The sequence below is a fragment of the Cervus canadensis genome, chromosome X, assembly GCF_019320065.1.
Source record: "Cervus canadensis isolate Bull #8, Minnesota chromosome X, ASM1932006v1, whole genome shotgun sequence".
In the NCBI taxonomy this organism is placed as follows: domain Eukaryota; kingdom Metazoa; phylum Chordata; class Mammalia; order Artiodactyla; family Cervidae; genus Cervus; species Cervus canadensis.
Window position 1 is genome coordinate 35618945 of NC_057419.1, and position 15627 is coordinate 35634571.

A 15627-nucleotide genomic window follows, 5' to 3' on the forward strand; every position below is an offset into this window, starting at 1 on the left:
TCAAACTCATGTCCATCAAGTCAGTGATGCCATCCGACCACCTCATCCTCTGTCATCCCCTTCTCCTCCTGCCTTCAATCTTTCCCACATCAGAGTTTTTTCCAATGAGTCAGCTCTTCGCATCAGGTGGCCGAAGTATTGGAGTTTCAGCTTCAACATAGGTCCTTCCAATGAATATTCAGGACTGATTTCCTTTAGGATGGACTGGTTGGATCTCTGTGCAGTCCAAGTGACTCTCAAGAGTCTTCTCTAACACCACAGTTCAAAAGTATCAATTCTTTGGCGCTCAGCTTTCTTTCTAGACCAACTCTCACGTTCATAAATGACTACTGGAAAAATCATAGTTTTGACTAGATGGACCTTTGTTGGCAAACAAATGTCTCTGCTTACTAAGCTACTGAATACTTAGGTTTTTTTTTTTTTCCCTCATTCATAACTTGAGCTTGTGCAGTCTCTGTAGATGTGACCTCCATTCTATATCATCTTTCTCTCTGCAAACTATCTGTTTCTGCTTTTGTTCTCTGTGTTGCCCAGTTGTCATTAAATTGTGAATCTGATTGCCTGTGGGTTGTTTCCTGAGACTGTAGAGGTAGCAGTTGTTATTTGGCAGGTCTAGGACATTCCCCCTATTGATTGCTATGTGGAAATGTTTTTCTTTCCCTTTTTATAATCCTGAAGTGCTTTAGACTAATACAGCTCATCTGTTGTAGGTATCTCCAGAGTCATTTAATTGCTCTAAAATTAGAAGACAACCCAGTCATGGGACATCCAAAAGTGCCGTACCTAACCATCTTTGGAAGCAGTAGTTTCACAAATGACTACATGACCCTACTTTCACTATATCCTTGAGTCTCTTCCTGCTGCTATCTGGTTTCCTTATCCTCTGTTCTTTTGTTTTTCTTTCTTTCTATTTTAGTTGTGCAGGGTGTTCGTTGCTGCACACTGGCTTTTCTTTAATTGCAGTGAGTGGGACCTACTCTTTGTTATGGTGGATGGGTCTTCTCATTGTAGTGGCTTCTTTTTTTTGCAGAGCATGGGCTCTAGGGCACTGGGCTTCAGTAGTTGCAGCATGTAGGCTCAGTGGTTGTGACTTGCAGGCTCTAGAGCACAGGCTCAGTAGTTGTGGTGCATGGGTTTGCTCCGTGGCATGTGGAATCTTCCCAGACCAGGGATTGAACCCCTGTCCCCTAAACTGGCACATGCTTTCCTATCCACTGTACCACCAAGGAAGTCTTCATCCTCTGTTCTTTATTCTATTGTTGATGGATAGTTTCTGCTTAATTTTAGCTTCAATTTTCTGTGCTTACCAGTTCATCTTACTTAAATCCTTCATGAGTCTTACATAGGCTGTGGTATGTTCTTTCATTGCATATCCATTCACTTCAGCTGCCTAGTTTTTGTCCCTCTGTTTTTCCTCAGTTGTAAATTGAATCTAATTTTCTTACCTCATCCTTGTTTGGGGATAGCTTTCATGTCACGACTGGTCATACGCTATCGACTGGCTTGTGGATGTCTGTCCTCGGGTCTGATCCTTACTTAGCCTTGATCTGAAGAACTATGGATTCACACAAGGAATAGTTGGTCACAAGAATGCTTTCTTAAGGTAGACTTGTTCCAGTACAGTTTCCTTCAGAATAATTTTAGGCATGAGTGACACTTTGACATGTCTACTTTATTCTATCTGGTTTAGCTCCCTAACACTGCTTGCTGCTTATTTGCCACATCTAGCAAGTCCCTCAGAGTCTCCCCTTCTGAAGTTGGTATAAAATATAAATTCCATATCACAAGCTGGTTTGCACAGCATCTTTAAAACAAGGGATTTTCTACAAGATCATAGCCAATTCCCTAAATTGAATTCCTCTTGAGGGGTTATTTTGCTTCTTACAGTTGGTTAAGCACTTCTGATTGTTAGAGACAAATTCTCCAGTGAACTAATGACAGGTTATCGGCTGGTGACTTATAGGGAGATAATGATGACTGGGATCACATGAAATTCCAATTATAGGGAGACCTTTTTATGGTTATGCCCATTTAGGGATGGGACCTGGGGCTAGAGAAGCTCTGGGAAACTCAGCAGCAGGAGCTTGTAGAGCTTCATGTTAGGATTGTACTATTTATGTAACTTAGCTACTCTTCTTAACTTTTGTGTCTTACTTCTCCTGTTGCCTATCGATTTGCCAATCCACTTTGTTTTACTTTTTTCTCTACCTCATATATTTAGCTTATTCATAGATTCTGCTTACTTAGGGCTTCACCGCCCCCGCAATGAATTGTATACTGTATTTATTTTTGTTAGCTTATAGTTCATTTCTAAAGTTGTGAGGGCTTTACCTTGTCATAAGTTTTGCTTGCTTTTGGCCCTTGTGGCCTCACCTGTCTTCATTGTGTTGGCTTGCTATCTATCCTTTCAGCTGCAGTTTGCATAGCTAACTATGATTAGTACTTTTGATAGCCCAGTTCTAATTCCTAAGATTACAAATGTACAAATGTATTCTTAAAGAACACAAATGTGTGTGTTAACTCACTCAGCCATGTCCAACTCTTTGCCACCCCATGGACTGTAGCCCACCAGGCTCCTCTGTCCATGGGATTCTCCAGGCAAGAATACTAGAGTGGGTTGCCATTTCCTTCTCCAGGGGATCGTTCTGACCCAGGGATGGAACCCAGGTCTCCCGTATTGCAAGCGGATTCTTTACCAGCTGAGCCACAAGGGAAGCCCTCATAAATGTACCAGGCCTGACTTATCCCAGTTTAGTTAGATATTTATGTACCAGCAGCAGGAGTTTTTGGGTCTTTACTTTTGTGTTCTGCAGTTGCAGTTAGTAAAATTAATGCACTTAGTCTCTGTTTCTTTTACTTTGCTTCATTTCTTCTAGTTTCCATCCTTTATTTCAGGGGTTACAATTGCAAATGCATGCAAGGTCCAGGTGGAATAAATGTATAAGATGGTTTTGATATTTAATTTCTTGAAACTTTGCTCTTTGTTTTGTTTTGGCTTTTGTTCTGTTGCTCTGCTTTTGATAAACAATGGAACAGAAAATTCTCTTAAAAGAAGAAAAGAGTTCAAATTCAATGGTAAAGAGCATTTGCTGCTTCTAAGGGGGAATGTTTGGGTTTGTGATCCACTGGAACATGAACCTTTCATCCAAAGGATGAAAGTCATTTAATTGCTCTAAAATTAGAAGAGCAACCCAGTCATGGGTTGGCTCTTTGGCTCCTGTTGATTTTTTCCCAGTAAAAATGCAGCCCAATATTGACATAATTTCCACAAGGAGCCTGAGTTTGAGCCATTAGTTTAAATTTGTTTAAATGCTACTGGCCAACACAGTGTTTTCATAAATAAATGTTTTTATAACCCCACAACTTCTGCTTCTTTATAATTTTGATTTGTTTGTAGTGTTGCCTTTTTCCCATGTGGTATAAAACATGAGTGTGTTAGTTTGGCTTGGGGTTAACAGTTTTCCTTGGATACTATTAAAACTAGGCCGTAGTTTTAAATGGAATTGTATAGATTAGAATAGATTAGGAAAGAATAGATGAAGATAGAATTTAAAAATGAAAAAAATTATCCTCCATCTGGCAAAGGGTAGGTACTTTGTGAAATTTTTGTTCCAGCTATATGTTTGTATGTATGTGTATCTTTGATCCAATGTAATTGTGTTTCTTATTGTAGATTAAACAACTTTATAAGGCACTGCATGGAATAATGTGAGCAAGCTGACATCCTCTAAGCTAAATCCCTTCTATAGACAGATCTCCTTTGGTGCAGTGTTTCTTAAAAATCTGGTGGTTGCCAGGAGCTGACAGGAGGGGGGAAATGAGGAGTTGTTTCACAGGTATAGAGTTTGAATTTTGCAAGATGAAAGAGATAACGGAGATTTATTGCTCAACAGTATGAATATACTTAATGCTATTGAACTATACACTTAAAAATGGTTAAGATAGTTTTAAAAAAGAACAGGAGTAGTCCATTAAAAAGAAAGTTTGCCATCATTAGAGTATTCTTGAGTATGTTAAATATAATATCTTTCAGGTTAAAAAATACCTGCATGACCATCTTTGTTACAACCTTCCATTTCTATATACCAAGAGTCAGCAAAACTATGGCCTATGGGCCCACTACTTGTTTTGTTTTTGTTTTACAACCTATGAGTGACGAATGGAGTTTACATTTTTTAACAGTTGAAAAAATTCAAAAGGAGAATAATATGTTATAATGTATGAAAATTATACACAATTCAGATTTTAGTTTTATTGGAAAACAGCCACACATTCATTTATGTATTGTCTCTGGCTGCTTTTATTCTACAATGGCAAAGTAGTTGTGATATAGACCATATGGCTTGCAAAACCTAAAATATTTACCACCTGGCCATTAAAAAGAAACTTGGAGGTTATTCTATTGCAACAGTTAGCAGTTCCCAGATCCCTCACAGCCTCATCTTTGATGTTTTTAAACGCCTAATTAGCAGCTTTATCATGTAGAGTTTCCACTCATAGAGTTCTGAAGATGAACTCCAGTGGCTATTATCATTCTATTCTAATATATGGGGGGGATTCTGACTTCCTTATCTCCTACTGTGACACTAACCAGTTCCAGCAGAGTCACATTTTTGGGGAGCTTCAGTTATGGCTGGAATCCTGTTAGCAATTTCTGGTATTGTAGCCTCTTTTATTTATTTTATTTTATTTGGGTCAGTGAGGCAATTTGGACCACCCACGACTATGCGTGGCCAACTTCTAAGGTAGACAAAAGTTTTATAGGAGTCCAAATAAAGAAAATCCTGTATTTGAGTAAGACAATTAAAAACTAAAGAAAATGAAATAATTCCTCTTTTTCTCTGCTTTTTTGCCTTCTTCATTATCACTTGAGCTTTAGTTTACTTCCTAGATTTATTTATATTCTGCTTCCTCATAAATTTTCAGTTATTCGTTACTAAACTTTGCTTATTGCACCAGTGTCCTTGGCTGTACCTCATGTTTCCCAGCACTGTCATTTAATATTCAGCTCCTTCTGCTTCACTCTTTTTGCATTTCACAAAGTTTATTCCTCAATGCAAGGATTTAAGTGACTTAACTCACCCCTGCTTAGGTAGTCAGTTTTCGAGACATGTAATGACACAGCACTTAGATAGTGTGTCTCACACCTGGTACGTTCTGCTCTGGATGACAGGATAGGTCATATACTAAAATTCATTGCTCTCTGAGACTGCCTCATCTCCAGAGCTCTATGAATGAAACAGGTTGCCTTGGATGAGACTGAGTATAGCCACCACTTGATTCAGGTGTGTTTGTATTGCATTTCTATATCTTGGACCACTAAGCATATGTAACTCTCATTTCATTTTCTTGTTTCTAAAGATACTTCTGTTTATACTTTTCCAGCTCTTACTTAAGCAGAAATGTTGGAGAGTAAGTCCAGACAAATGCTACAGTCTGAGGTGATGTCATGAGGCCACTTTAGAAATTTCCCTGCCAATTTTAGAAGTATCCACCTATCTGTGATCTTTTTGACCTCTTTAGTTTTCTCTGTTGTGATTGTACCAAAACCTAACTTCATTGACTGTGTGGTCCTGTGACAATAACTTTGTCACAGTTCCTGTAGGCCCTTAACATTCTAGCGTGGGTTGTGGTGGGTCTGTCTATTCTCTGCCCCACCACCAACTAATAACCAGGTCTAAATATTTTACTTCCTGCCAAAGTTCTGGTTATGTATCCCAACTCTACATTATTTTCTAAATTACATAGGATTTCTGGTTTCAAGAAATAAGACCTAGCATCTTCAAGTGCCGCCTCCCCTTTATTCATAAACACATACACTGAGATTTCCAGTGCCCCAAAAGCTTTCTTTCAATCATATACTCACATGATATACTATTTTATGTATTTCAAGTAATTGTATTTTAGGTGAGTGTTTTACAGGGTGCAGAAGGTGGTCAGTTTTTCAAGTATTTAACTCTATGGACTTTTGACAATTTAGTTTTCACACTGATAAAGGTAACAACTAACATACAGTTCTTACCAAGTTCCAGGTACCATTCTAAATTGTACATAAACATGGCAGACACATTATAATGTGGGAAGAAAAATGTTTGCATACATGATGAAGATAGATTAAAGAATATGTAATCTTTTGCAAAAATAAGAACTTAAATCCATTGTTCATTTTAAAAACTTCACATTGAAAATAGTTTTTAAAGAAAGAAAGAAAACACAGGATTAGCTCAAGATATAGACATTTACCATATAGATACACATAGTAAGATATCCACAGCAAAGAAGATAGAGATTTCATAGGAATCTTACAATATGGCATCAAATTATGTCTGTGGTGGCTCTAGGAACTTAAGCATATTGAATTTGTAGACCTTTTCCATTGTGCTGTTGACTTGAATTAAATCAGCTATTTGATTTGCTATTCTACATTCTATTCTCCTCTCTACTATTTTTTTACGTCCTCCTGACTGACTTTGCCACTATCCTGCTTTGATGAGCTTTCAGCTTCAGCTTTCACTGGTAATGACCTAGTTTTCATTGTTTCTACTTAAATTCCAAAGAGTGAGACTGTAATTGGCCTAGTTTATTTTCATTTGTGCAGTGCCTTTTCATGTTTAGACATGTCATAAGCTGCTGGCAATGTATGGATTGATCCCATCAACTGTGCTCAGTGGAGAGGATGTAACACTAGATAATGTGAAACAAAAGCTGGTCATTAGGGCTATGCTACAGCTGTGATGATAGATAGGGTGGTAGTGTTTAGAAGGATGTGAGAGTATATTTGTAAAAGCCTGAACACTGGACACATTTAGTCCAATGGTTCTCAAATTTAGTAACCTATGATCTAATCCATGTTATTCCATGCCTATTAGAATGGTAACTGAGCACCATGTCTAGCTATGACAGATATACAGTCATGCTTTCCAGGGTCAGCACCTCATGGTTATATTGTAATTTGCACATCATTGTCAGAAGAGAAATAACTGTCAAACCCTACTTTCCTTATTTTTGTAGTTGTTATAATACAGCCACTACCAATTGCCTCAGTGCTTCACCTTAAGTGGGTGTATGTATGAGTCACGAAGGCAGCTGTCTAATTAGTGGCTTTGGCACAACATAATCTGGACTTCTAAAAAACATTGAATCCTGGTATCTGGAGGGAATTGTGTATGATATTTCACCTTATTGTCATATTCTAACAATTTCAAATGTTTTATATTTCTGCTGGGGGTCTGTTTCATGCAACTGTATTTCTGATGCAAATTTCTGAACTAAATTGGCTCTTTTCGTCTCAAGAAATGAAAAATCACTTAGCCTATCTCATTAATAGGGGTTTATTGTATATAAATATGTTGAACAATGTGGAATATGGGGCTTTAATAGAAATTTAAATATAGGAACAACATTGATTATGGGAACTGGATTCGAACATCTCTGGGCAACTTAACAAGCAGGTTAAGGTTCATTCATTAAGGTTTGGTTCATTACTCTTGTGCTACATCATTGACATCACATAGCTACCCTGCATTTGCTATTCCTCCTAGGTCAGTGCTTCTCTTTGAGAGCTGTACAGTAGAATCAACTGAGGAACTTTAATAATAAACCAGGGTGGAATACTGTGATTTAGTTGCCTTGGGCATCAGTATTTTTAAAGTCCCTTACTACTGTTCATACTTCTTTTGCTATTCACTGGCTTCTCAACCTTTATTTCTCTACCTTCCAGCTTCTGTACTTGTGGTATTCATGCATTGTATTTACCTTGTAAATTAGCCTTCTCTTGACCTTCATGCACTCCCTTAGAAGCTCTTAGAGAAGAGTCTATGGACATGACAGCAAAGTTAAAGTACCTATTGCAAGAGTAAACTTTTCTGTAAAATTCCAAATAGCAAATATATGAGGCTTGTGGGCCACACAGTCTGTTGTAACTATTCACTCAGGGAATCAACCAGAGACAGCAAATGCAGAATTTGTCTGCAGCCGGGTTTGACCCATTGGTCATAGTTTGCTGACCCCTGGTCTGTTCCTTCCTTGTTCATAGCAAATCTTGTTTTATTCTTTCACAGTGTCTACTTAGCTGCTGATCCCCAATTCATCATTAAGTTGAATTTAAGAATTACTTTGTAAAATTCTGCTTCATCTAAAAAAAAATAAACTCACTTAAGAATAGTTATTGTAAATAGCATCTGATTTGTAAATTCATTTGGTAAGAATTAACATGCTTGTAACAGTTCTTCTAGAGACATTTAGTCAAGTTTTTTTATGTCCTAATCATAATTTTCATCACATAGATTCCCCCCAATACTTGTTATGTTATTCCTTAGGAATTTTATGCCATATGTAGCCACAATTTTTTTATTAATTTTAATAGCTGGTTATTTTTCCTAGCTTATTTCAAAATGGAAGTACTTTTTTTCCTGGTTATAAAATAGAGAGGTACTTTTATAACTAATTCAGATAATACAAGGATATAAAGAATGCAGTTAAGATAAGCTGTAATCCCATCATTCAACTAAAATCACTGTTAAATTTTTGGAGTATAGACATGAATGTCTTTGATGTTATTGAGCACATATTTTGTTTAATTATGCCTCCTGTTCAGATTCTGTCCTGATTAAACAATTTCATGATTGTAATTTGGCTATAAACAAAGAATATGCTCCTTGTGTGGAAACAAATATTCTGGTTAGATAGATGGGTAGGTTTCTTGTAGTAAATTAAATTGGCATGTTGAAGATTATTTCCCTCTCATTATATGTTAGCTATGATGATTATCCTTGTAATTTATCTTTATCCAGTTGACTCATCATTTCCTTACCAAGCATAATTTTTAGTCACAGAAGTTGCAATGGATTCTTTCAAGGCCTTTAAGCCTGGTTTGTTTCCATGGAAAAGAGCATAACAGAAGATTGAGTGTCGAAATGTCCCTGGCAGCAGGCATGAATGTAAGTATGCTTTTGGAGAAGTATTAGAGAATATGGTAAAAATCAGTGGTTATAGTTTGTTAGGAGAAACTCCCTCATTTTCTAATTGTACCTAGAGAATTACTTTAGTCAGTTCAGATGTAGCAGCATGTATATGCTTTGTCTTGTTCCTGAGGCACAATTGCTGGAGGTTGGCTACAGTGGGCCACCAAAGGATTTTTACCCTTGTTGAAGTCACCATAGCTTACGGTGAACAGTGCTGAAGTTCGTGGTCTCCAAAGGAGAGGAATTCACTTTGGGACCAAAGATGGGGTCCCAGTCACTCAGAGCTTGGTGCAACAGTTTTATTAAAGTAACAGCGGTAGAGAAAGCCTCCAGCAAAAGGCACCAGAAGTGGGTAGGAGAGTACCCACCCTCACTAGTTTAAGCAAGGCATTATATACTTCTCAACTAGCTGCTGAGAATAGATAAAAAGAATACTTCCAGGTTGTAAGAGTTCCACCAGACCCTTTTCCAAGGCATACATCCTGAGATAACTTCTGTACAAGATTAGCCAGGGCACGAGATTAGCCAGGGAGGATGGTTCCAGGAAAGATACACTGTTGATGTGTAATTAGGGGTACAAGTCTTAAGAAACAGGCTCCCAGGCAAGATTTTTTACAATTTTAATCACTAACAGAGTCTAAGAAAAGCATACCCATGAGTAAGCTGTATTACTGCACTGTGTAATCATTAGTTCCAGACCTAAAGAAAGGCCAGGTCTCAAGCAAGATATATTGTTGGCAATACCTGTTGCAATACTGGTTGGGGGCTTAAGAGAAGCATCTACATGACTAAGGAAAAAGACTGTGAAAAAGAAAGAATATTCTCCTCCCCCTTAAAGGGGCCTTGACTTCCTATCAACCAGCCTAAGTTAACTCTCTCACAACTAGAGAGAATTACATGAAATATTTGTAATTGAAAAGTATGCATACCTGGTTTTAGTAGCCTGGAACTTGATAGTAATGTCATTAACTGAAAGTGGGATATAAGATATTTTAACTGCAAAAAAAAAAAAGATATTTTAACTGCAAATAACAATTTAATATCTAAAAAGAACTATCACTACGAAGAAGAGTGTCTCACTGGGAATAAGTTTAGAAAACAAATATACTATTTTTTTCTTTTAGGGGGAGAAATGTGCCCTCTCAAAAACAAAGCAAGACAAACCCGCCTAGCTGGGAAAGTGTATTATTTTGCTTAAACACCAGCCTGACATTTTGTTCTAAGTCAGAAATAGTTACTGAGTTGTAAGTTTTATGATAGATGTAGCCTCATTTATGGATAGTTCTAATCCAGTGATTTAATTACAACCAAAAACATCTAATTGTTAAAATGTAAATATGTTTAATTGTGGTTGTAAAATGCATTTTGAAACGTCAAGGAAAACACAGGTGGCCTATATGATTTGGCTACTTAATATCAAAAAATGGATGGTGTGTTGGGAGTCACTAGATCACAGGATTCAGCATAAGGTTATGGCTAAGATAGTAAGGATATGTAGCCTTTCTAAAATTAGCATAAGGAATTTTATGGAGGAGTCCTATGCAGGCTTCCTTCTGCTTTCTCCCTCCCCTGATCAGTCACACAGAGCATCCCCAGCAGTAGAAATGCACTAACATGTGTGCAGTGTTTCTGCCAGGGAAGCCTGTTAAGCATCTCAGCAACCAAGGCTTTTATTGTGCGCTGGTCACATAGGCACTTTCTGATTAGCACGTACCAAAATTCTAGACTTCCAGAAGGAAAGTAGATATTCACTGTGATCCAATTTATTTATATAAGTAATTTAGGCATAGTGAGCAACCCTTGTCAGTTAGGGAAATTTTCTATCAGTGTAGGGAACTGTTTACCAGTAAAGTTTCCTGGTGCCAGCCAAGGACCAGCCGTGCAAGCAGGCCATTCTGAGTAGTTTCCTGAAGACTGCCTACCTTTTAGTAGTTTTAGGCCTGCTATGTTAACTCTTTTCTGTGGATTTGGGCTGAATCTATATGATTTCTGTTCTCTTTGGGACATGTAAAACTTTTTGATGAGTGTTTTAGGTTATTATGTGAAAGAGTGATTTAAGCTTACTTGTATTGTATTTATTTATGTATTTTTTATTTTAATTGGAGGCTAATTACTTTACAATATTGAGGTGGTTTTTGCCATACATTCACATGAATCAGACATGGTTGTATGTGTTCCCCATCTTGACCCTCCCTCCCACCTCCCTCCCCATCCCATCCCTCAGGTTCATCCCAGTGCACCATCCCTGAGCACCCTGCCTCATGCATCAAACCTGGACTGACGATCTATTTCACATATGATAATATACATGCTGCAATGCTATTCTCTCAAATCATCCCACCCTTGCCTTCTCCCACAAAGTCCAAAAGACTGTTCTGTACATCTGTGTCTCTTTTGCTGTCTCGCATATAGGGTTATCATTACCATCTTTCTAAATTCCATATATATGCGTTAATATACTGTATTGGTGTTTTTCTTTCTGGCTTACTTCACTCTGTATAATAGGCTCCAGTTTCATCCACCTCATTAGAACTGATTCAAATGCATTCTTTTTAATAGCTGAGTAATATTCCATTGTGTATATGTACCACAACCTTTCTTATCCATTCATCTGCCGATGGACACCTAGGTTGCTTCCATGTGCTAGCTATTGTAAACAGTGCTGCGATGAACATTGGGGTACACGTGTCTCTTTCAATTCTGGTTTCCTCGGTTTGTATTCCAAGCAGTGGGATTGCTGGGTCATATGGCAGTTCTATTTCCAGTTTTTTAAGGATTCTCCACACTGGTCTCCATAGTGGCTGTACTAGTTTGCATTCCCACCAACAGTGTAAGAGGGTTCCTTTTCCTCTGCACCCTCTCTAGCATTTATTGTTTGTAGACTTTTTAATAGCAGCCATTCTAACTGGCATGAGATGGTACCTCATTGTGGTTTTAATTTGTATTTCTCTGATAATGAGTGATGTTGATCATTTTTTCATGTGTTTGTTAGCCATCTGTATGTCTTCTTTGGAGAAATCTCTGTTTAGTTCTTTGGCCCATTTTTTGATTGGGTCATTTATTTTTCTGGAATTGAGCTGTAGGAGTTGCTTGTATATTTTTGAGATTAATTCTTTGTCAGTTGCTTCATTTGCTATTATTTTCTCCCATTCTGAAGGCTGTCTTTACACCTTGCATAGTTTCCTTCATTGTGCAAAAGCTTTTAAGTTTAATTAGGTCCATTTGTTTATTTTTTCTTTTATTTCCATTATTCTGGGAGGTGGGTCATAGAGGATCCTGCTATGATATGTGGTGTATCACATTGATTGATTTGTGAATATTGAAGAATCCTTGCATCCCTGGGATAAAACCCACTTGGTCATGATGTATGATCTTTTAAATATGTTGTTGGATTCTGTTTGCTAGAATTTTGTTAAGGATTTTTGCATCTATGTTCATCCGTGATATTGGTCTGTAGTTTTCTTTTTTTTGTGACATCTTGGTCAGGTTTTGGTATTAGGGTGATGGTGGCCTCATAGAATGAGTTTGGAAGTTTACCTTCCTCTGCAATTTTCTGGAAGAGTTTGAGTAGGATAGGTGTTAGCTCTTCTCTAAATTTTTGGTAGAATTCAGCTGTGAACTGAATCTTTTGGTCCTGCTCTTTTGTTTGTTGGAAGATTTCTGATTACTGTTTTGATTTCTGTGCTTGTGATGGGTCTGTTAATATCTTCTATTTCTTCCTGGTTCAGTTTTGGAAAGTTATACTTTTTTGAGAACTTGTACATTTCTTACAAGTCGCCCATTTTATTGGCATATAGTTGCTGTTAGTAGTCTCTTATGATCCTTTGTACTTCTGTGTAGTCTGTTGTGATTTCTCCATTTTCATTTCTCATTTTGTTGATTTGATTCTTCTCCCTTTGTTTCTTGGTGAGTCTGGCTAATGGTTTGTCTATTTTGTTTATCTTCTCAAAGAACCAGCTTTTAGCTTTGTTGATATTTGCTATGGTCTCTTGTTTCTTTTGCATTTGTTTCTGCCCTAATTTTTGTGATTTCTTTCTACCAACCCTGGGCTTCTTCATCTTTTCCTTTTTCCTTTCCTTTCCTTTTCCTTTCCTTTGCTTTAGGTGTAGAGTTAGGTTATTTATTTGATTTCTCTCCTGTTTCTTGAGGTAGGCTTGTATTGCTATGAACCTTCCCTTTAGCACCGCTTTGACTGAATCCCATAGGTTTGGGGTCATTGTGTTTTCATTTTCATTCATTTCTATGCATATTTTGATTTCTTTTTTGATTTCTTCTGTGATTTGTTGGTTATTCAGAAGCATGTTGTTTAGCCTCCATATGTTCGTAATTTTAATAGTTTTTTTTCCTGTAGTTGACATCTAATCTGACCGCATTATGGTCAGAAAAGATGCTTGAGATGATTTCAGTGTTCTTGAATTTACCAAGGCTAGATTTATGGACCAGGATGTGATCTATCCTGGAGAAGGTTCTGTGTTCACATGAGAAAAAGGTGAAATGCATTGTTTTAGGGTGAAATGTCCTGTAGATATCAATTAGTTCTAACTGGTCCTTTGTATCATTTAAAGTTTGTATTTCTTTGCTAATTTCCTGTTTAATTGATCTATCCATAGGTATGTGTGGGGTATTAAAGTCTCCCACTATTATTGTGTTACTGTTAATCTCCCCTTTCACATTTGTTAGCATTTGCCTTACATATTGTGGTGCTCCTATGTTGGGTGCATATATATTTATAATTGTTATATCTTCTTCTTAGATTGTCCTTTGATCATTATGTAGTGTCCTTCTTTGTCTCTTTCCAGCCGTTATTTCAAAGTCTATTTTATCTTTCAGTCTGTATGTTTCCCTAGGTTTGAGGTGGGTCTCTTGTAGACAGTATATATAGAGGTCTTGTTTTTGCATTCATTCAGCCAGTCTTTGTGTTTTGGATGGGGCATTCAGCCCATTTACATTTAAAGTAATTACTGATAAGTGTGATCCCATTGCCATTTACTTTGTTGTTTTGGGTTCAAGTTTATACACCTTTTCTGTGTTTCCTGTCTAGAGAAGATCCTTTAGCATTTGTTGAAGAGCTGGTTTGGTGGTGCTGAATTCTCTCAGCTTTTGCTTGTCCGTAAAGCTTTTAATTTCTTCTTCATATTTGAATGAGATCTTGCCGGGTACAGTAATCTGGGTTGTAGGTTTTTCTGTATCATCACTTTAAGTATGTCCCACCATTCCCTTCTGGCATGAAGCGTTTCTGTTGAAAGATCAGCTGTTCTCCTTGTGGGGATCCCCTTGTGGGTTATTTGTTGTTTTTCCCTTGCTGCTTTTAATATTTGTTCTTTGTGTTTGATCTTTGCTCATTTGATTAATATGTGTCTTGGGATGTTTCACCTTGGGTTTATCCTGTTTGGGACTCTCTGGGTTTCTTGGATGAGGGCGGCTATTTCCTTCCCCATTTTAGGGAAGTTTTCAACTATTACCTCCTCAAGTATTTTCTCATGCCTTTTCTTTTTGCCTTCTTCTTCTGGGACTCCTATGATTTGAATATTGGGGTGTTTAACATTGTCCCAGAGGTCCCTGAGGTTGTGCTCATTTCTTTTAATTCTGTTTCTTTGTTCCTCTGTGCTTCATTTATTTCCACCATTCTATCTTCCACCTCACTTATCCTATCTTCTGCCTCAGTTATTCTACTGTTGGTTCTCTCCGGAGTGCTTTTGATCTCAGTTATTGCATTATTTATTATTGACTGACTGTTTTTTATTCCTTCTAGGCTCTTGTTAAACTTTTCTTGCATCTTAATCCTTGTCTCCAGACTATTTATCTGTAAATGCATTTTGTTTTCAAGCTTTTGGATCATCTTTACTATCATTATTCTGAATTCTTTTTCAGGTAGACTCCCTATCTCCTCCTCTTTGGTTTTTTTTTTTTTTTTTTTTTTTTTTTAAATTAGTTGGAGGCTAATTACTTCACAACATTTCAGTGGGTTTTGTCATACATTGATATGAATCAGCCATAGATTTACACGTATTCCCCATCCCGATCCCCCCTCCCACCTCCCTCTCCACCCGATTCCTCTGGGTCTTCCCAGTGCACCAGGCCGGAGCACTTGTCTCATGCATCGCACCTGGGCTGGTGATCTGTTTCACCATAGATAGTATACATGCTGTTCTTTTGAAATATCCCACCCTCACCTTCTCCCACAGAGTCCAAAAGTCTGTTCTGTACTTCTGTGTCTCTTTTTCTGTTTTGCATATAGGGTTATCGTTACCATCTTTCTAAATTCCATATATATGTGTTAGTATGCCTGGTAATGTCTTTATCTTTCTGGCTTTACTTACTCTGTATAAGGGGCTCCAGTTTCATCCATCTCATTAAGACTGGTTCAAATGAATTCTTTTTGACGGCTGAGTAAAATTCCATGGTGTATATGTACCACAGCTTCCTTATCCATTCAACTGCTGATGGGCATCTAGGTTGCTTCCATGTCCTGGCTATTATAAACAGTGCTGCGATGAACATTGGGGTGCACGTGTCTCTTTCAGATCTGGTTTCCCTCGGTGTGTATGCCCAGAAGTGGGATTGCTGGGTCATATGGCAGTTCTATTTCCAGTTTTTTAAGAAATCTCCACACTGTTTTCCATAGCGGCTGTACTAGTTTGCATTCCCACCAACAGTGTAAGAG

At 37.6% G+C, this 15627-nt stretch overlaps 1 long non-coding RNA gene across 31 annotated transcripts in view; it reads left to right on the top strand.

Annotated features, from left to right (window-relative positions):
* LOC122436013 overlaps positions 1-15627 on the top strand; it is a 78374-nt gene that overhangs the window by 16324 nt on the left and 46423 nt on the right. For 20 of the 31 annotated variants that reach the window (XR_006267772.1, XR_006267768.1, XR_006267791.1 and 17 more), the window contains one exon: positions 8793-8939. The exons of 6 other annotated variants lie outside the window; for them this stretch is intronic. This is a non-coding gene — a long non-coding RNA (uncharacterized LOC122436013). The remainder of the gene's footprint in view (positions 1-8792; positions 8940-15627) is intronic. 5 more of the 31 variants (XR_006267790.1, XR_006267773.1, XR_006267776.1 and 2 more) reach the window with 1 other exon arrangement.